The 22413-nt window shown below is 41.7% G+C and overlaps 1 long non-coding RNA gene across 1 annotated transcript in view; it reads left to right on the top strand.

The window, feature by feature from the left end:
• Window positions 1-913: 913 nt before the first annotated feature.
• LOC136826297 (uncharacterized) overlaps window positions 914-22413 on the top strand; it is a 55244-nt gene continuing 33744 nt past the window's right edge. The window contains exons 1-2 of the long non-coding RNA XR_010849585.1: window positions 914-1042; window positions 18132-18258. This is a non-coding gene — a long non-coding RNA (uncharacterized lncRNA). The remainder of the gene's footprint in view (window positions 1043-18131; window positions 18259-22413) is intronic.

Below are 22413 nucleotides of genomic sequence, written 5' to 3'. Positions count from 1 at the left end.
TGGATACACACCTGGAAGTATAGTTTGTTATTATTTACACACACACACACACACACACACACACACACACACACACACACACACACACACACACACACACACACATATATATATATATATATATATATATATATATATATATATATATATATATATATATATATATATATATATATATATATATATATATATATATATATATATATATATATATATATATATGTGTGTGTGTGTGTGTGTGTGTGTGTGTGTAAAATAGTAATAAACTATACTTCCAGGTGTGTATCCATTTCAGGAGTTTGTTTCTGTATATATATGTATATACACACACACACACACACACACACACACATATATATATATATATATATATATATATATATATATATATATATATATATATATATATATATATATAATAAAGTTAACCGGGCCATGTTTCAGCACGGGATCTTTTTTTAAATCAACTACGACGTTTAAAAGCGCTTCAGATACATGGTTGCAAACGCTAACTTTGAAAGGTGTAACATGACTTGAAGTACAGTTTTATTTGGCAAATATTCGCTATATTTAGTTGATATTTAACGCAGTAATTTCCGTGTTTACAACTAAATCTGTAATACAAAATCTTTTTTTTATATTTTTTTAATCCGTTAGTAGTTCTTATTAATTGACGGAAGCTTTTTATAAATTACTGATTTAAAGCAAAAAAAAAAAAAAAAGGGTATGCTGGCTCATATTTTATAAAATAGTGATTTATGCGAATATTCAGTAGACCTAATTATGTAGATAATGGATAGTATTATCATAAATTATTATAATATAATCGCTTTATATCATATAATGGATAAGTACTAATCAGTTAGAAGCTACGTACTTGTCGTAAAAGAACAAAGACTGAACTAGCGATGTATATATCCTAACCGTTTTCTATGATGGACAAGAACGATATTCTGACAAAGTCGCCAAAAATGGCCGTCCTTGATAAAAGGCCAAGTGTGACCCCTGTGTTACGCCGTAATTTGATTATTACACGGCTTTAGTAAGTGTTGGAACTTTATAATTAAATTTTAGTTTGTGTTTTTGGTAGAACTAGAGTTCTGCATGGGGTATTACTTTGGAAATTGATTGTTCCTAAAGTATTTTGGTTGCCTATCAAAAGTTTACCGTTATATTTTGGCGGGTGACTGCAATTAGACCTAACAGAAGTTGTACATTGGCCACCTGGAATGCTATCGCGCATGCGCAGTGTTCTAGGGGAGCTTTTGGTAAAAAAGTGGGTTTCCTTCACCAGCCCCACAGCTAAGTAACATGTCCTGCTAGGTTAGGTTAGGTTAGAGTATGTTAGGTGAGTATAGTTCCTTTGGTATTTATAGGTAAGAACTCCGCACAGACTATTACCTTGGAAATTGATTTGGTAATTCTATGTATTAGCTGCGCGCCTGTTTTTACCTTTTCAACTGTTCTGATACTGGCGGTGCATCTGTTTGTTGTTGGCCAAATGGAATGTCCCTTCGCCATGTTTAGTACTGGACCCCGGGGAGGTTGGGTACCCATATGTTAACAAGTTATTGCACTTGTCGGACGGGATATGAACTGTTCGAAACAAACATACCCATGCTCTGTCTTGTGAAGATTGCGTATGGAAACCCCTTGTAGGATGGACTTCAGGGGATAAATACAGGTTAATTACACTTGAGCGCCAAAAATTAAAGGTAAATTCATAATTAGCAACCAAAAAAACTGTAGTAAAAGTTAAGTTAGAAGGCAGTCGCCGCCACGGAGCTACTATATAGTTCTACCATTGATTTTTCCTATACTTTTAGTGTCGCTGATGAAGGAGGTGGTATTGTTTATTGTCGGTCAGTTAATATTAACCATATCTACCTAAAGGGAAGGGGACAATTTGGGTGGGGGAAAACATAGGGAGTATGAAGGTACCACTATCTTGTTGTTATGGAATGGTTCCGTGATCCACAGGTTGGTGCGAAAAAATTCAGTACAAGGGATTTTTTTGCTTCAAACTCCCACCGATTCTACGGGGCTGATAGAATGCCGGGAACTTACTAGACGAGGCATGTCATAAACACGACTGTTATTGCACATTTTGCTGAAATGCACGTATGGCCGCAGTATGCAACGTCATGTTTCGTCTTGTTGCTTGTTTGAGTGATTTGTTGTGAGTTTGGGGTCCTTAAGCCCAAGTAACTAGAAATGAGTTAGCCCAATTAGCAACCACCTGGACAGGGAAGTGAGACTGTCGCTCGCTGGTCTTGGTCTTGACGACATTCCAGAGTTCTCATTGGTGACAGATGTGTGGGTTGGGCTCCTAAAGGTTTTTGTAAAGTTAGCAACTGTGAGTGCTCCTGCATAGCTGTAATGAGAATGATTGGGTAAGAATAACTGTTTGAGCGTTTGTGTACTGTGGTGGCGTTGTGTTGGTTGTGGTTAGATTCCAGTGGTTTGTTTGAAGTTGAGGGCAGTTGTGTAGCCCAGGTGTTTCATGTTGCCGGTACGGAGATTGTAAGTTCGTTAGTGCATTTTTTTGTGTGATTGTTATGCAAGGGTGATGAATGAGATGATTTTATTTTTGTAAATAAATTGAGAAAACCTGGTACGTAATTTTTTTATACTTGCATGGGGGCTAAGTCACTTTCGTAGTTAGTGGGTTGATCGTGCAGTCTATCGGCACAATGAAAATACAGTGACGTCTGTCAAGGAAATTCCTTACACTGGTCATTAGGGAGCCATATGTTCAAGAAGGGATTGACTAAGGAAACCTATTATCAAAGGAACGGTAGAACTAAGGAAGAGTTACGCATAGAGTATTACTTTGGAAGTTGATTTTTCGTATAGTATTTAGGTTGCGTATTAAGAAGTTACCATTAATTTTTTCGGTTGACTGTAGTTAGGCGTAACAGAAGTTGTACATTGGCCATCCTGGAATGCTATCGTGCATGTACAATATAGGGGAGCTTTTGGTAAAAAGTAGAGTTTCCTTTCCTGGGGGGTTCGGGGGGTAGAGCCCCCGATTAAGCAACATGGTCTGCTAGGTTAGGTTAGGTTAAGTACATTAGCTTAGTACAGTAAAGTTCCTTTTATGGTAGAGTTAAGTATTAGCTCCGCATCAGGTATTACCTTGGAAATTGACTTTTTCTATAGCATTTTGGTTGCTTATCAAGAATATACCATTGTATTTTGTCTTTCGACTGTAATTAACCTCAGAACTGATTATATTTTTGCTATTGTGCACATGCAGTGTTATAGGGGAACTTTTGGTAAAATGTGGAGTTTCCTGCACTTGCTCAGTCTACAGCTCAGTTTGCTCGTCAAACTCTCTACATTGAACATTTTATCAGTTGTAAATCTTTGTTCACAAAAAACCTAGTCCCTTTAACACCAAACACAGGAACCATGCTATTACTTTGATTGCTAGAACACCACACGAATAATCACATAGTCAAATTAGAACCTTAGCCTCTCACTGCCTGCCCCTCCCTCCTAGTACCAATCCTGTGTGTGATGAAGGATTTGTCCCCCCAAAAAATGGATCCAATTCTTTTTTGCAACAATGGTGGTCTGGTCTTTCTCCCATTGTTTCCAAAAGTCCTGCGTTCCCAAAGGGTCCCCTACCAAGTTAGGTAGTTATGAGGTTAATAATTGGCCGACAATAAACGACATCACCTCCTTCATCAACAACACTAAAAGTATAGGAAAAATCAGTTTCCAAGGTAATAGTCTGTGTGGAACATTTGTTAGGATTTACCATGGTATTTAAAGTAACAGTATGACTTAATAGTAAGGTTAGACAAGTTAGTGTACATTCATTTGGGCTATTCCTTGGTGTGTCAGCTTGTTAACCATAGTATATTTGCTAACCATGTTAATCAGACACAAGTCTGACTGTCCTGGTAGGTCTTGGGACTGAATAGGTCCTTCTCTTGAAGTGTATATTAAAGATTGCTTGGAAAAAAAGTTCCATAACTAACATTTTGCTTAAAATGGGTGTGCCCTAACCTAGACTGTAGAATAGGCCATACCCATTGTGAGGCTGGTCTTGCTCTACCATGGTTGTTATTCAGGGTTTGGTCATTAATGGCATTCCTTACCATTGCCTGTTAAGTAAGCATAGTCCAGGGCTCCCTATTGCCATGCCCTAGATTAGCCTGGGAAGATTTATTTTGAACAAGTTCACTAGAGTTTAGTATGGTTAAAGTCCATAGGGTGTCATTGAACTTAAACTTTCTTATAATGCTTTCAGTCCTAGCCTGAACCATTGTAGTGCAGTGTATCACACCTAACCTGCGTAAAGGTGCCAAGACCCTAGCAGGTCACCAGACCAGAGATCTCCTCAGTGTTTGTCATCAGTTAGTCTTTCAATCAATGGCTTTTAAGCTTTTGGTTAGTTTTACAATTAGAATGATCAAGGCAAGAAAACTTGACTTTAGATGAAGCACACACATAACGTATATAGCTAGTTATAAAAATCTGAATGTTATGATTTCGTACATTTATTGAAAAGTGTAGTATGTATTCCAAATGATTTAATTGTGTTACACTAATGTGAGAGGCAAAGGACAACTTAGGGTATATGAAATCCAGTATAATAATTATCTAGAGTGCTGCTGGTCTATACAGGGACAGTGTGTAGTGTGTTTGGTAGGCTATTTTGGGAAGACTTGCTATGCTATTGCATCTGAGGTTGCTTCTATTTTGACATTTTTCCAAGTGAATTCATTATCATTTTTTTCCTGTCCAATTCCATATCATGGGACAAATGGGGAACGACTGGTACAGGAACCTCGGATGAAAACAAACTTAACCTTTCCTAACCAGACCTTACCTTCCTAACCTCTCTTAGGACACCGTGCCCTGACCATGGTGGGGACTTAAGGAACTGGATAACTGGGGATAATGTACAGTGGGCTGATTAAGTGTCCCAGGGAGCAAAGACCCCTCTGTCCCATATAGGCTTTGTCATCTTTAGGTAGTCTGTTGTAGGGCATTAGGATGTACAGTAGTTGTTTTAGGCTACATATTCAGCAGTCATGGAGAGAGCGCATGTGAAGAACCCAGTCACGTATTGGTACAGTACTCAGGACAGATTTTAAGGTACTCTGATAGCCATACATTAAAGATTTAAAATTGCAGCTGTTTGTTAAAGTTTTATATGTAAGCCTTGAAAACTCTGAAAGACTGGTTTAATCGTTTGTGAGAGAGCTTGGCAAATGAAACTGATGCATCTGTAAATCTTGCTAGAAGCCTGTGCCCTAGTATGGCATTATAACAGCTATTGTGGGTAACTGTCAGAGGTAATTTCATTAATTTTAGTGAATTTCATTAAAGTGAAGAGGTGTAAAGAGATGATTTTTTTGCCCAAGGAAAGTAAGGAATGGTTTTACATTGCCATGTAGTTTACAATATATTTTGTTCATGACACTTACTCGCGGCACACGCAGTGTGGCCAGGTGGTTAGTACTCATTCCCGCCGCTGGGAGGCGGGAATCGGGAACCATTCCCATTTCTATTCAGATTTTCTCTGTCACCGGTACTGTCAACACCTGTTCTCAGTACCTTCGTTTCTGGATTTCGTTACTTGCTGGTTTTCCCCTTAAGTATTCTCTTGACTTTTGGTTTTTTGGACTTGGATTGTGGATTGGCACACGTTTTATTCTGGACTGTTTTTGATTTTGCTTCTGATTGCTCTTTAATATGTCTGGATCTAGTTCTGCTAGTTTTCGTGTATGTTGCATGAGTGATTGTAAGGTGAGGCTACCGAAAGCTTCGGTAGACCCTCACTCGGTTTGCTTGAGGTGTAGGGGGCATATTTGTTTGGTAGATGATCGCTGCAAGGAGTGTGAGCCATTGTCTGATGCGAGCTGGAAGTCGTATGATTCGTATGTTCGTAAGTTGGAGCGTGACAGGGTCAGGAGGTCCTCCTCCAGGAGTGTGTGCAAGAGTCAGGTTATTTCTTCTCCTGATAACCCTAAAGTAGATAATGTTGCACCTGTCCCTGTGGTTTTGCCTTCGGGCCCTGAGGTTGTGTCTGCGGAGGGTTTGGCCCTGGCGGAGATCATGAACACCATCCGTGCGCTCGAAAATAAAGTGACATCGCTCCAAAGTGTTGTGAAGTGCAGTGTTCCCCCTAGTGTTATGGAGGGAGCATCAGATCGGCCCCATAATGCTTCTAGGCCTGGACTGCTGTCAGACTCCCAGGACTCAGGGAGAAGACATGTCGAAAGCCGCAAGAAGGTTACGGGGGCTTCCCACCGATCTGATGTCCCTTCGGCAGGTCCTGTTGTCGCTTCCCAGGCTGCCAAGGATCGTGCTTCAGCACGTATTCTCAAGGACTGCTTTTCGTCCTCCGAGGCGTCCTCCCCTCGTAAGGGGTGGAACTCTCGGAAGGACTCGTCCTCTGAAGAGGAGCTGATGTAAAAACATTAATGCTGATGCAACACATTATGATGGCAGTTGGCTCAGGGCAGGTCACCTTTTCTCTGGATTCTCTCTTGTCACCACTAGATGACTTTGTTATTTTATTTTTATAGGTTTGATTTTGGCTTTTATTCCACTGAACTTGAGAGAGAGACTGTTCTTCTCACGCAGCCTTATAGTAACCAGCTTGTTCATTGCTGTTGAATTCTCTACTTCTGTTTTCCCGCTATTAAAATTCTTATTAATGGCATGGGTTCATTGCTTCCTTCCAAGTTAAATCTCTTTTTATTATGGTCCCTTTCCTATATATATATATTCAAAATTCTTTATGTGACTGTCAGATTACTGCAATAACTACATGCGTAGGTACATGGAAGTTGGTTTGTCAGTTTTGTATCCAAAAAATTCTGTAAAGGGCCAATTCCTGGAAGGTTTGCACAAAAGTTTTGTTCTTCAAAGAGGGGCAAATATTGGAACAAGGAAAAAGGTCTTACCAACCAGCTGGGAGGACAACAGATTGAATGAATATACAGTATAGTTAAAAGGAAGCAAAAACCATTTAAGAATACATACATTACACTCTTGGTATATCCCCACTTGGGTGTATTTTGAGTGATGATACATGATTTCACTAGTAAATCTGATTAGCACTCCTTTTCATCAGGCTCCAGTGTTATCATCCTTTCACACTTACGAGAGGCTATAAAAGTCAATTTGTTCATGAAACTTACCTGTCAGATATATATATAGCTGTATTCTCCGAAGTCCGACAGAATTCACAAAACTTACGACACACGCAGTGGGGAGTCCAGGTGGTTAGTACCCATTCCCGCCGCTGGGAGGCGGATATCAGGAACCATTCCCATTTTCTATTCAGATTTTCTCTGTCGCCGGTGTTGTCAACACCTGTTGTCTGCACCTCCGTCATAGGATTTGCTTTTTTGCTTAAGTATCTGATTGTCTTTTGGTATTTTGACTTTGGATCGGTAGATCGGCATACGCTTTTTTTTGACTTTTCTTTGGTTTTGATTTGATTTGAATTAGACTATCATTATGTCTGGGTCTAGCTCTGCTAGTTACCGTGTGTGTGTGATGTCTGAGTGTAAGGTGAGGTTGCCGAAAGCTGCGGTTGACCCTCACACTGTATGTTCTAACTGTAGGAAGCATATATGCATGTTGAATGATAGGTGTGATGAATGTGCTTCTTTGACTGAAAATGAATGGAGAGCGTATGATAAATATGTGAGGAAGTTGGAGCGTGATCGACTGAGGAGGTCTTCCTCCAGGAGTGCTTCTCTTTGGAAGTGTTGATGTCGGCCCTAACTCCCTGTACCTTTAGAACCTAACCCTGTGGTTTTGTCTCCAGCCCCTGAGATCGTGCCAGTGGAGACTAATATGCTTTCCGCCATGATGGAATCGATTCGTGCATTAGAATCTAAGGTGTCAGCTCTCCAAGAAAAGTGTTGTGAAGTGACTAGTGCCCCAGTGTAGTGGAGGGGGCGTCAGACCGGCCCCATCATGCCTCTAGGCCTGGACCTCTGCTGGACTCCCAGGACTCAGAGAGAGAGAGCATGTCGAAAGCCGAAGGAGGGTGACGGGAACCCCACCAGTCTGGCGTCCCTTCGCAGGTCCTGAAGACGCTTCCCAGGCTGCCCAGGCGCGAGCTCGTGCTCGTGTCCTGAAGGACTGCTTCTCGTCTTCTGACACGTCCTCCCACGCAGGGGTTGGAACCGTCAGGTAGACTCTCGCCTCTTAAGAGAAGCTTTAGGGAGGAGGACGCCACGCCTCTCTCTCCTACTCTGTGCTCCTCGCCAGAGTTTGTGGATGCCCCCCAAAAGAAGTACAGGACGCCATCCGAAGAAGACGTGTTTGAGCGCCCAAGTCGCTCCAGAGTCAGAGCTCTCCTCAGGAGAAGAGGATTAGGACGCCCCTCGTCCCTCTTCCTCCAAGTTACGTAATTCTCCAGAGAGAGAGGCGTCACCAACGAGGACCCTTATTGCCTCCATGCAGCAGCAACTCTCCTCATTCATTGCAGAGAGAGAGTCCAGGTCCCGTACTCGTCGGAAGGATGTTAGACTTCCAGTGAAGAGATCTAGGCGTTCTCCTTCTCCTGCTCCTCGTTCGTCACCTTCGTCTGCTTCGCCTGCTCGTCGTGGAAGGAACTCTAGACTCTCGTCCCCGGAGGGTGTTGAGGAGGACCGTCTTGACGTCACCCCAGGACGTCCTCCTCTCCCTTCTCGCTTCTAGACGCCACGTTCACCTTTTTGTTGACGACGCCGTCAGGCTCCCATACGTGACGCTCTGGACGATCCTGACGTTCGTCATGCTGCCAGACGTGGCGCTCTAAGGGACGATCCTGACGTTCGTCATGCTGCCAGACGTGACGCCGATTGGGACGCTCAAGAAGCTCGCCATGCTGCCAGACGTGACGCCCGATAGACGTTCATGACTCCCTTCAAGACGCCCACCTGCCGTTGCTGTCGTCTCGTGTGGTTCCTGGTTCTCCTGCTGCTTTGTACGCCAGTTCCTCTTCCAAGCAGAGGTCCCTGCGGCGTGTTTCCTCTCCAACTTCTCTCTGCACTTCCCCCCCGATGTTGGAGATAGACTCAAGGACTCGGAGTCTGAAGAAGAGATTAAGATCAGTCCTCGCCGTCGGACTACCAGATTCTCGCCAAGCTTTTGAAGGAATTGTTTCCGACAAGTTTCTGCCGGCAGTACCTCTCTCCTCCTTCTCAACTGACTTCGACTAAGTCTAGGAAAGCCCGGGATTTCTGAAGATGACTAAATCGCTTTCCACTAAAGCGGGCCTTCAAGAAAGTCCATTTGTGGATGGACTCCCCAAAAAGCTCAAGGAAAGTCTTCTTTCGCCCTTCCCCTTCAAGACTCTCGGGTAAAGCGGCCATGTGGTATGAGACCGAGAAGACTTAGGCTTACGCCTTCCTTCCTCATCTAAGGGAGACTTCGCCTCTCTCGTTGATTCGAGTAGGAGGTCTCATCTGTCGACGGCCAAGGTTCCTGGACTCTTACGGAGATGGACCATCTTTTGAAGGGCCTCTTCAAGACGCTAGAAGTTTTCAACTTCCTTGACTGGTGCCTTGGAGCTTTGGACCTTAAGTCGCGGAGTCAGGACTCGATCTCCTTGTCGGACCTTTTGAGCATCTTGTCTTGCATGGACAAGGCGGTCCGAGATGGTTCTGACGAATTGGCCTCGCACTTTGCGACTGGAGTGCTCAAGAAGAGGTCACTCTTCTGTTTCGCCACGAAGTCCGTCTCCTTGGCACAGAAAGAGAACTGTTGTTTGCTCCTTTTCTAGTCATCTTTTCCCGGCTTCGATGGTAAAGGACATCGCTGCAAGCTTGCAAGAGAAGACCACACAGGACCTGTTGGCACAGTCATCGGCGCCCTGCGGTTCCCGTGGACCTCGACGACGCCAACCCGCCAGCAGTCACCCAAGATGAAGAAGCCCTTTCGTGCCGGATCATCTTCAAAGCCTTCTTCCCGAGGAAAGAACCTCTCGAGAGGAAAGCCCTTGCTAGAGGTAGGGGCAAGAAGTGATGTGATTCTCCTCCAGATACCGGTGGGTGCCAGGCTTTTTGCGTTTGCCGAGGCCTGGAAAGTGAGAGGGGCAGACAGTTGGTCCCTTTCGGTTTTAGAGAAAGGATACAAGATCCCTTTCCTTTCTCCCCTCCCTTAAGCCTTTCGCCCTTGGACCTCTCTCCGTCGTACAGTCCAGAGAAACGAGATCCTGTACGACCTGCTGCGGCAAATGCTTGTCAAGAGAGCAGTAGAACAGGTCTTAGACCTGATTCCCGGCTTCTACAACAGGTTGTTCCTGGTCCCGAAACAGTCGGGAAGTTGGAGACCTGTGCTGGATGTCAGCAGCCTGAACTGCTTCGTCGTGAAAGAAACTTTCAAGATGGAGACGGCTCAGTCTGTTCTAGGAGCCTTAAGACCAGGGGATTGGATGGTATCCTCGACCTTCAGGACGCGTACTTTCCACGTGACGATACATCCTCAGTCAAGGAAGTTCCTGAGGTTCGTCTTGAAGGGAAAGGTGTATCAATTCAGAGCTCTTTGCTTTGGCCTGTCCACAGCTCCCATGATTTTCACCGTCATCATGAGGAATGTAGCAAGGTGGCTGCATCTGACAGGCGTACGTGTGTCGCTCTCCTTGGACGACTGGCTGATTCGAGCGTCATCGAGAGAGAGGTGTCTGGAGGATCTACAAGCAACTTTGATCCTGACGAAAGAACTCGGCCTGCTGGTCAACTTCGGAAAAGTCACACCTGACTCAACACAGTCCATCGTGTATCTGGGGATTCAGATGGACTCAGTGGCTTTTCGGGCTTTTCCGTCCCCGGAACGTCAACAGCTGTGCTACGGAAAAGTCCTAGCCTTCCTAGGGAAAGAAACATGTTCGGTGAGGGAGTGGATGAGTCTGCTGGGGACCATTTCCTCACTGGAAAAGTTTGTTTCCCTAGGGAGACTACATCTCAGGCCTCTTCAGTTCTTCCTGCAAGACAACTGGGAAGACAAGGAAAATCTCGAGTTGTCTCTCAAACTTTCCTCGAGGTGAAGGAGCATCTCAGGTGGTGGTTGATCCTCGAAGCTTTCAGAAGGCGTGTCCTCAGCCTTCCAACCCCGACCTAGTGTTGTTCTCCGACGCCACAATGTCGGGGTGGGGAGCAACATTGGGGAAGAGAGAAGTGTCAGGCACCTGGAGAGGGGAACAGGTGACCTGGCATATCAATATGAAAGAATTAGGGCGATTCTTCTAGCCCTTCGATTCTTCAAGATCAAGTGTCCGGTCGCACAGTCCAGGTAAACGCGACAATACCACAGCTCTAGCTTACCTGAAAAGCAGGGAGGCACTCATTCTCGTTCCCTGTTCGTCCTTGCGAAAGAGATCCTGTTGTGGGCGAGTTCCAGGAACGTTATTTATCCTGACGAGGTTTGTAGCAGGCGTTCACAACGTGAGAGCGGACCTGCTAAGTCGTCGTCATCAACTGCTCCCGACAGAGTGGACTCTGAACCAGGAGGTGTGTCAAAAACTGTGGGGTTTATGGGGTCGACCCTTAGTAGACCTGTTTGCAACATCGAAGAACAACAGGCTTCCGCTTTCTACTGCTCTCCTGTCCTGGATCCAGGAGCAGTATCAATAGACGCCTTCTTTGGGACTGGTCTCGTCTGGACCTATACGCTTTCCCTCCCTTCAAGATCCTGGGAGAAGTGGTCAGGAAGTTAGCGCCGTCGCAAGACACAAGGATGACCCTGATCGCCTCCGTATTGGCCTTACAAGGAGTGGTTCCCGGAGGTAATGTCGCTACTGGTAGACTTTCCGAGGGTGTTGCCTCTTCGTCCAGATCTACTCAGACAGCCCCACTTCGAACGATACCATCAAAACCTCTCCGCTCTCGGTCTGACTGCGTTCAGACTATCGAAATGCTGGCGAGAGCGAGAGGTTTTTCGAAGCAGGTGGCAAGAGCGATCGCGAGAGCCAGGAGAACATCTTCGATCGCGGTTTACCAGTCGGCGGGCCGATTTCGACAGTGGTGTAAACGCAGAGGGATTTCCTCTTCCTCGACCACTATGAGCCAGATTGCAGACTTCCTTCTTTTTCTTAGGGAAGTTCCGAAGCTGGCAGTCTCCACTATTAAGGGATATAAGAGTATGTTGTCGGCGGTCTTTCGCACAGAGGAATAGATATCGCCAACAATACGGACCTGCATGACCTCATTAGGTCGCTCGAGACGACTAAGGTGCATCAGTGTTTGGTTCCGTCTTGGAATTTGGACGAGTTCTTAAGTTCCTGATGCAAAGTCCCTTTGAACCCCTTCATGCTGCTTCTTTGAGGGACGAACAAAGAAGACGTTATTTTTAGTTGCTCTCGCTACTGCAAAGAGAATCAGTGAGATTCATGCAATATCCAAGTTAATTGGTTTTAAAGGATACGATGCGGTGTGCTCTTTCAACCGTCTGTTTCTTGCCAAGAATGAGAACCTGTCTCACCCTGGCCCAAGTCCTTTGAAATGAAAGGTTTGGCGGGTATTCTGGGTCAGGAACCAGAAAGATTGCTATGCCCTGTTCGGGCTCTAAAGTTCTGCTTGGACAAGACGAAAGAGTCAAGAGGTCTTGCGGATAGGTTATGGTGCTCGGTGAGAAGACCTGACGTCCCCATGTCAAAGAATGCGCTGGCTTTCTTGAGGTCCACCATTCAAGAAGCGCATAAAAGTTGTCAGGAGAGTGACTTCAAACTTTTGAAAGTTAAGGCGATGAGGTTCGGGCTGTTGCAACGCCAGTAGCCTTTCAAAAGAACATGGCTCTGAACGATATTATGAATGCCACCTATTGGAGAAGTCATTCTGTGTTCGCCTCTCATTACCTAAAGGACGTAAGAACAGTGTATGAGTCTTGCTGTTCATTGGGACCTTACGTTTCGGCTGGTACGATCTTGGGGGAAGGAGGCAGTACCCATCCTATCCTGTAATGTTGGTTAGGAATAGTTTTTAAAAAATTTTTGGTTGTGTTTTTATGGTTGTGGGGTAGACTGTGGGGGCAGTCTTCCCTTTCCTTAGTTTTTAACTAGTCACGATGTTTGGTAGGCCAGGTGGTTATTTTTGTCTCTTTGCTTCCTTCTTGAGGGCTATGATCTGGTCACATAGTGGTCACGTCCCCGTTGGCAGATCATCTGGAACTCTCCAACCATATAGGTCTCTACCTCGTTGGAAACTCCAGTAAAGCAGACGCAGACTTGGGTGACAGTAATCACGAAGTCAGCTATGCTAAAAGGTAAGGAACCAAGATGTGTAATCATCTACATTGTTTTGTTTCTCAATCCTATGCTGTCTCTGCCCACCTCCAATGGTGCGATTCAGCTATATATATATCTGACAGGTAAGTTTCATGAACAAAATGATATTTTAATGATAAAATAAGGTTTGTTCATACTTACCTGGCAGATATATATTCGTAGTGCCCACCCTCCTCCCCTCAGGAGACAACGGCACTATGAAAATCTGAATAGAAAATGGGAATGGTTCTGATATCCGCCTCCCAGCGGCGGAATGGGTACTAACCACCTGGACTCCCACACTGCGTGTGTCGTAAGTTTTGTGAATTCTGTCGGACTTCGGAGAATACAGCTATATATATATCTGCCAGGTAAGTATGAACAAACCTTATTTTATCATTAAAATATCATTTTCCCCATTTGCTAGCTAAGATGTAGTTAAATAAAATATCTGCAGTAGTAGTACCAGCTTTCATTATATGATTATATTGTTATTTAAGAACAACAAAAGTAGTGATTGCGCATTTAAGATGTGCAATCCCTACTTTTGTTGTTCTTTAAATAACAATATTGGTCATATATAATGAAAGCTGGTACAGTCGCTGCTCATTAGTGACGATACTGTGTACTTTGATTATCGTTCACAAGTGAAAAGAATTATTTTGATTTTTTTATAAACTTATTTTGAATTATAAGAGCAACACAGTACATATATTAATACTATACATAATATAAAAATAAAATAAAAATCTTCACTACTCAAAAGTTTGCCTTTCTGGATATTATACACGAAATAAAACGAAACATTCTGAAATGTGAACGATAACATCAGGGCTGGCAACCACACGCAATCTCCCCCGGAAACAATAACAGCACGAGAAAATTCGCACCCTGACTCCGAAAGGTTGGCACGCCTGAAAAGCCGCCAAAGCAATGTGCAACTTGTCACGTGACACAGTGGTGGTGCTCCTGCTCAGTATTTAGCCTACTTCGCTGACCCGACTTCACGCTGTGATGATGGAGCATCTTGGGCGACTTCAAATAAATCCTGAAGCCAAAAGACAAGAAACCTCATTAGCTATACGGAGAGTCATAATAGAACTGCATAAAAATAATATCCTCCCCATAGAAATTAGCCGCAAATTAAATATCAGTCGGACAACAGTATTCAGGTGGATCAAACGGTTCAACGAAGAAGAGAACCTCCAGAATCAGCCTAGAAAAGGTCGACCCGATGCACTACTAGAGAGCAGGATGAACAGATCGTTGCTAAAGTTATCTCACAGCCTATAACAACTGCTGCGAAAGTGAATCAGAATTAGGTCTTCAAATCTCTAATGTTACGGTGAGAAGGAGATTACACAACCAAGGAATTCATCACCGCAGACCGGCAATCAAACCCTCCTTGTCTCAAAATCACCAAGAGCAACGAGTAGCTTTCGCTCTTCAGTATCTACCGCTTGAGTCAGGATTCTGGGATAACGTTATATGGTGTGATGAGAAGACTTTTGCTAGCTTACGATCATGGTATACTCCACTGCGGGCGACCTAATAAAACAAGGTAAGTAAATAATACCAATAGTTTTCATGTAGGCTTAGGCCTATGTGTATCATGAACTTTCTTTACTACACTGATTAAATACCTACAAGGTAAGTAATTAATACCAATAGTTTTCATGTAGGCTTAGGCCTATGTGTAACATGAACTTTTTTACTATATTGATTAAATAACTGCAAGGTAAGTAATTAATACCAATAGTTTTCATGTGGGCTTAGGCCTATGTGTAACATGAACGTTCCTTACTACACTGATTAAATACCAACAAGCTCCTTAAAATATAACTTTTCTTTTTGCTTTCAAGGATAACATTTCAAGCCTATTGAATTCTAACGAATTACCTATCGAGAGTGAGAAAACAATCTCAATATCAATGTAAATTCCTTATTGCTCATTTTTATTAATAGACTATTGGTGATATTCAGCGTTGATATTTTCTTCATTTATTTGCGATAACATTTTTTGTGTATCTCAATCTCTAGGTTCAATAAAGAAAATATTCAACCGTCGCGCGAAGTGGAAGAATTTCTGCAGGATTATGGGGATGGATGGCTGCGTGTGGACCAGGGGAACTGATTCCCATCGACGAGCGTTTAACCGACAGCAATATGTAGAAATTCTGGATGAAGTCCTGATCCCATCAGTGAGGAAACTTCTACTACCGGGTCATTTGCCAGTCTATCTTGTAATGGACAACTCTTCTGTTCACAACTCGAAAGTGGTCAGCGAATGGTTTGCTGAACAGAACAATGTTATACGATAGACTGGCCAGCTAAATCTCCTGACCTCAATCCGATAGAAAATCTTTGGGGACAAATGGTAAGGGAATGGGATACTGGGACAATAAAACCAAACCTGCACTGATCAAACACTGCCTATCTGTGTGGAGTCATTAAGACCGAAAAGAGGGATGAATAATTATTGTCAAAGGTTAGTAGATTCAATGCCAAATAGACTAAGAGCTGTGATTGACAATGATGGAGGTCATACTAAATATTAGACTAATTTTTTTGTTATTCATATTTATGTCATAGGTTAATAATGTATTATTTCATCTTTATAAAAAGGGAAATTTATTTACTTTTATACCAAAGGAATATTAATTCATATTATACCAAAGGAATATAAATTTACTATTACTTTTATTCACTATCATAATGTGTAAGACACAGTAGGAAAATTAAATTATTTGACGAACTGTTGTTAACTGTGAGAAAGAGAGACTATTTTTTATGCTTCATATTTCCGTTGTGTTCTTTGCGTGATTGCATGAAATATAATTTATATTTAGTTTCTTAGGGCATTTCACGTTTCATAATTCATTAAAATCTTTATGTGAATTATTGTTTCTATTCCTTTTATCCTTTATGATTCAGTTAAATAACAATAGACTTGCATCAATACTTATTATATGTAAGGTAAGTAGGCATTAAGCCTACAATGAACAACTTAATACAAACAAAATGTCAAGGACCAATAGGCCTAGTAATGTGATTTAATTCAAAATGAGAGCTTGAATAGTGAAACTATACATAATTAATAACGCAAAAGCTTTGCTTTTTGTTATTTTGCTTTTTACTTTTTAACTTTTTCTCAAGTAAAACATAGAGCCCGAAATCACAAGTAAGCCACTACGATAATTAGAAAGATAACGTGTCCCTTTAAATCAGTGACTCTCAGCAACTATGCTGCCCATGCACCCTCCCCATGCCGTAGTTGCCAGATGTTGCTTTCTATGTTGACAATTTGTCCGAAAATCTAGATTGAGAGTATCGTAAGTTTTGAACGTGACTGTACAACTATGCCTAGCTGCCAGTTGGTGTTGATTTTGATATTGGCAATGTCATCCCTGGGTTCATGTTAAAGTTTTACTTGGCCTATGATGGGAGTTGAAATTACCAGTTATGTACAAATGCAGAGGTGATCTTATTTTTTTGAGTAGTCATGATAAAGTACAGTATTTGGAACAAAGCATGGTAATGGTTACTTCTTAGCCTTTCATATACAGTAGGTGTCTGAGAGTTTTGGGGCACCAGTGTAAACTATGCTGCTAAGGTGACATTTTTTTATTTTCCAGTATCATTCAGCAGTGGGAATTTCACTCCCATCTTCCAGTTGGTTGAGAAGTTTGTGAGGTTCAAGTTTTCCTTGAGAATCTGTGAGGTTCAAGTTTTCCTTGTGAATCTGAAGAAGGCTTACATGAAGTGGTAGTTTGCAGCAGCTTAGATTTTTTTTTTTTTTTTTTTTTTCATTTACTGCTTCTGATTTTGGGTTTTACAATCTACTGCCTTTTACCAAAAGGATCTATTAGATTCTTTGTGGCTGGACACCACTGGTGATCTTATTGTATGTGAGGCCAGAAGATGAAGGCATTAGGTTACTCACCCTAACTCTCTTTTAAAAAAACCAGAAATATGATAAGATTAGAATACCCACACTTTACTACCTTACCCCAGATACACAAGTATACCTCAAAGAAGTAGCATCAGTTTTCCTTCTTTTTAGTTTTATTCAACCTTGATATAGAAAGTGAAATGGTAAAACAGTGGTTTTGTGTATATACTAAAAGGGTTGAGGAAACAGCTCAGTTTTTAAAAAGACTTCAGTAAACGAACAGATTTTATTGCCTGATAATAGTTGGGTTTTCCTTGAGCATAGTTGTAGACAGTACTTAATTTGATTTGCAATTAAGAAATGACAACATTAAATGCAACTGCAACTACTGTACTTAAGAGGGAAAACGACAAACTTGTGTGTTTAAAAGGCTATCATTAAAGTTGACATTCGTTACTAACGTGTTTTGTCTGTTAAATTTGAGGTTTTTAATCAAATTCCCTGCTTTGTTATAACCATTTATTCTCTCTGTAAACTGCTTCAAACATCTTTTTGTTTGCTTATAGTAAAACTCAGTTGGTTGAAAGTTTTTACATAAGTTTAGTTACTACCTGATTTATTCATTACTGTCACAGCTTTGAGCATACGTTGCTTAGTTTTATGCTATAGTTCACACAGAATGTTGAGGCACCATTTTTGCACAAGTAGGAGACAGTTATGTTTATGATGGAATCCATTTTCATCCTTGAAAATGTATGAAAGAAACAAAGAAGACTATATATATGTAGAATATTTGCTATTGTTTCTGTCTTATTTTGATGTTAGCAAATTTGAGAAGCAAAGTATATTAAACGTCTTTGTTATTTCCAGGCACTTATATATACAAACATCTTTAAGTGAGAAACCCATGTTTACTTTTTGTTTATGGTCAGTATTTAAGAGTGTATGTACATCTGATAATTTGGTGTCGTGATTACATATTGAAGTCTTAACTGAAGTACTTTTTCTCAACAGCTAAATGGAAAGATTAAAAATAGTTAACCTCCCTACTTGCACCTCTTGGATTGCATGGTGCAAGTGCAGTGTGGCCACCCACCTGAAGGAAGAGAAAGAAAAAGGAAGAGGCACTGGCAGGGAGGAGGTATGGGATCCCAAAGCATTTGTTTTTCACTCACTCTCTCATTCTCTCTCCTCCCTTTCTTTAGTAACTTTGAGTTTCTCGTATTCTTTCACTCAGTGTTTCTTTTACCCAAGTCTCTGTTTCAACATTTTCCTCCAGACCTTTGGTCTGAAATATGACGACTTTGCTTAGTATTGCTTCATTATTAAGTTTAATTTACTAGAATGAATATGGTGTTTAAGAGTGACCTTTGTATAGCTCTACAAGTAAGTTTGTCTCTGTCTAAAGTGACTTCTTGTAAAGTTTCTAATTAATGAGTGGTGAACTGAGGTTTGCTGTGTACCTGTCAAAATCATTTGTCAGTTACTTTTAATGAGTACTTATTTTAAACAGTTATTTTGTATAACTTTTCTAATGAATAAGTTTACTTTTTCCATGTGGTATTCCTGTTGTTTAAGCAAATATAAAAATGACTGTGTGGTTGTCTAAAGAGGTACATTATTTAATATACAGTATAGTGTATGAAAAATATGACTTTACATCAAAGTGTATTTGTATTTTAAATACTGTATTTGTTTTCCTCAAGGAGTATGAAGGGTGTACTGTCTCCCTGTAACTTATATGCAAGATTGTAATTACTACTTTACTGTATGACATATAGTATCAGGTTGAAGTTTTTGCAAGTCTAAAGAAGTTATGTAAGATGGGAATAGCTTTAGTGTTCTCGTTGGAAAGGGAATGTAAAATTACTGTTTCTTAGGCTTTTGTGGACAGTGTTACATATATTCAGTAGAGCAGAGATTCAGAATGTAATGTAAAGTATCATTTAAGTAAATGTCATATGAAATGTAAAGGTCACTTTTGTATGATGGTCTTAAAAGACTAAGAATGGCATTCTGTGGTAGCGATAGTTGAATTGAAGTTCTGTTTAATTGTCATTTGGAGTGCACGTCGACTGTATTTGCTGTTTGTGCAGACAGATACATTGATAAAATGAGTATGTTTCAGTCCCCTGGTTGGAAGGTGTTGTACAGAATGGGCTACAGTCAGTAATACCGTATAAACCTTTGTGGCCCTGTAGGAAATTCTGAATAGGGGTTTCATGTTGCATTCTTGTTCTTTTCTTTGTCATGTCACTGAACTGGTGGGACTGTTCCTCATTGTATGGGTGGGTACCGTTCTCAGCTAGCACTCTGCTGGCCCCGTGTTCAATTCTCCGACCGGCCAATGAAGAATTAGAGGAATTTATTTCTGGTATAGAAATTCATTTGTCGCTATAACGTGGTTCAGATTCCACAATAAGCTGTAGGTCCCGTTGCTCGGTAACCAGTTGGTTCTTAGCCACATAAAATAAATCTAATCCTTCGGGCCAGCCCTGGGAGAGCTGTTAATCAGCTCAGTGGTCTGGTTAAACTAAGATATACTTAACTTATACTTAACTGAACTGGTGGGTTTCCAGATGTCTGGGAATTTAGGAAAAGAAGTTGTTAGTCAAAACCTCTTGTCTGTAACAATTAATGTTGGTGTTATTTGTTACTCTTGAAGAATATTTGATGTTGTGCTCAATGTTTATGTCCCCATGTTTTTTGTTTTTTAGTGGATTATTACTGATAATAGTCATCAGTGTCCTTATACACAAGGAACAAGCCAAAATAGCCATCACTTGTCATCACATATAAAAAGAAGCAATTAAAACCAAGAGAAGAGAAGTAAACTACGGGTTGATATATCAAATAAAGTCACAAATGCACCACCTTGGGATAAACATTATGATCATACAAGATTTTCTACTCTACTGTTTCTTTGTCTGTTTTTTTCAGTGTTTTATTGCACAAGCACATTCACACAGTGCTAGAGCAAGTACTGTTGGGGCTCCTTATGGAGCCGTAATAGGGCTTATTACATCCTGTGGCTGCTTCTCTTGAAGGGAGGAAGGAAACACTATGTATAAGCTAGTAGGTTCATTTGAGTGTTTATATACAAGTGGACAGGGAGACTTCCGTCACAGGTGAAGACTGGACGATACACTGAATTCATGCAGTGGCCAGAGGAGGGAAGAATACAATGTTACCATATCCTCAGGGCATTGCTACACTCATAATGAAACAAAAATATAATATAAAGAACATAGGACAGGGGTGTCAAACTCAAATCCTTTCCAGGGCCAATTATGCACTTGGTTATGGTCTCGAGGGCCATCAAAGATTTGGTAATTACTTATTAGCAATTATAATATGAAATAAATTAATAAATTATTGTCATATGAATGAAAGGTAAAACTTATTATGTCTCGTTTTAACAGTTTAGTAACTTTAGTTAAATTTTCCTCAGTTCTAACAGTTGTAGTAGCTCGAGTTGAAAAATCTCTTGGCACCTCAACAGGCTCAAACTCTAAGACCATCCCAATATGTCACATTTGGCCCAAGCTCGGCCATAAGTTTGACACTCCTGACATAGGAGGTATATTTGTTATACATGAGACATCAGTAATATTCAAAGCAGGTATATAAAGGGTACATGATAATGTAATGAGTACAAGCATAGCAAAATGGTAGTTAATGTACAGTCTCACATTTCATTTATCTACACCTCTCTCCCCCCTCACGCTCTTAGTTCCACCTCAAGCAGGCTCTTTTTCATTAAGCCCCTGAGATCTGTGTGGGACCACTGGAGGGTTAGATGCTAAGGACTTTTCCATGTCCGTGCAAGGGGCCACAGGGATATGGGGAAGAGGGTCATCACCAGGGGGTGGCACTTGACATAGAAAGCGGCGATTACGCCACCGAACGCGGCCAGTGGGGAGACACACTTTGTAGTCCCTTGATCTGCCACAACTCATAACGATGCCAACCTTGTCCCAGCAGTGGGAAGTCGGATCCTGGATCCTTACTGTTTGACCAGTGTTCAACCTGGGAAGTGGGCGGGCATGCTGATCATACTGTAGCTTCATTTGTTCAGCGTGGGCAGATGCACAACATTCACAGTCCTCTGACTTGGCCTGCCACTCCTTTGAGAAAGACTGTGGATAAGCAGGTACGCAGGTACGGAGTGGATGGCCATTAGTGGAGCAGATAACAGAAAAATCGTGCAAATGATGATACAAGCATCAAATTTGGCACGTGTCTTCCAAGGTATACTAATCAAATCTGCCCAATTAGCCAATTGAAAATCCAAGATGGCAGCCATTTTCAAGATGGCCACCAAAATAACCACCCGAATTAGATGTTTTGCTTAGAAATATTTGTAGTTGTCTGATTTGCATGATCTGAGTGTGGATTCCTATGTTTTGAAGCCTGCTGAACTATATTTTCCTGTTTAAAAAGCACTCTGAGACATATTTCTCAAGATGACCACCAAGATGTTTGTCTTTCTTTACATAAGTTTTGTCCCAGCTAGTACATTTTCAAAGTTATGCATACTGTGCTGCTGTTTCTCGATCTGCTACTGTTCACACAAGATGCAGCTGCAGAGTGATGTGCAGGGAAGTTTGACTGAGAGCACTTGCATCTTCCTTTGCAAACCTTCTTACAGGAGCACTTTGTCAATTCTTGACAGCTTGCTGCAATCGGTGGTAGTGTTGCCCAATGTATCTGCCATGCTTCTCCTTTCTGTGTCCACCCCATTCAGCTGGACTGCTCATGTGTGGATTATAGTGGGTTGCCTGGCCCCTCTGATCCCAGCCTGGTAGGCTGCACACTTTGCATGTTCTCTGAGGGCTGCCTGTGTTGGTGGAATTGAGTTGTACAGCCCCTGCTTGCAGGCAAACAGATCTAGTCTTGCTTCGTTCACACCAGTGGCTGTGCTTGATCTGTCGTACTTGAGGACACCGAATCTTTCCAGCCTCTGCATGTCAAGATCACGAATCAGTTTTGGATGCTGGCTGAGATTGATGAATGTTTCAGTAATATCATCAAATACATTCCAAGTCTGCCATGCAGATTTCTTCGCTTTCATGGAAGGCAGACACAATGTCATATCCAGTGAATGCACCTGAAAGTAGGAGATCCTCTAGCTTTCTCAGCCCAATTGGCTGCTCAAACTACCTCATGGACTGGAATCCATCGACTCCAATTAACTACCAAGAAATTTTGAAAAAATTGCCCGGCATGATATAAAAGTTTGGTGTTAATATTTAGTTAGAAGAACATCTGAGGCCATAAGAAATCAATGTTGGAC

The sequence above is a fragment of the Macrobrachium rosenbergii genome, chromosome 40 (assembly GCF_040412425.1).
Source record: "Macrobrachium rosenbergii isolate ZJJX-2024 chromosome 40, ASM4041242v1, whole genome shotgun sequence".
In the NCBI taxonomy this organism is placed as follows: Eukaryota; Metazoa; Arthropoda; class Malacostraca; order Decapoda; family Palaemonidae; genus Macrobrachium; species Macrobrachium rosenbergii.
This window is presented reverse-complemented; position numbering and strand designations above follow the sequence as displayed.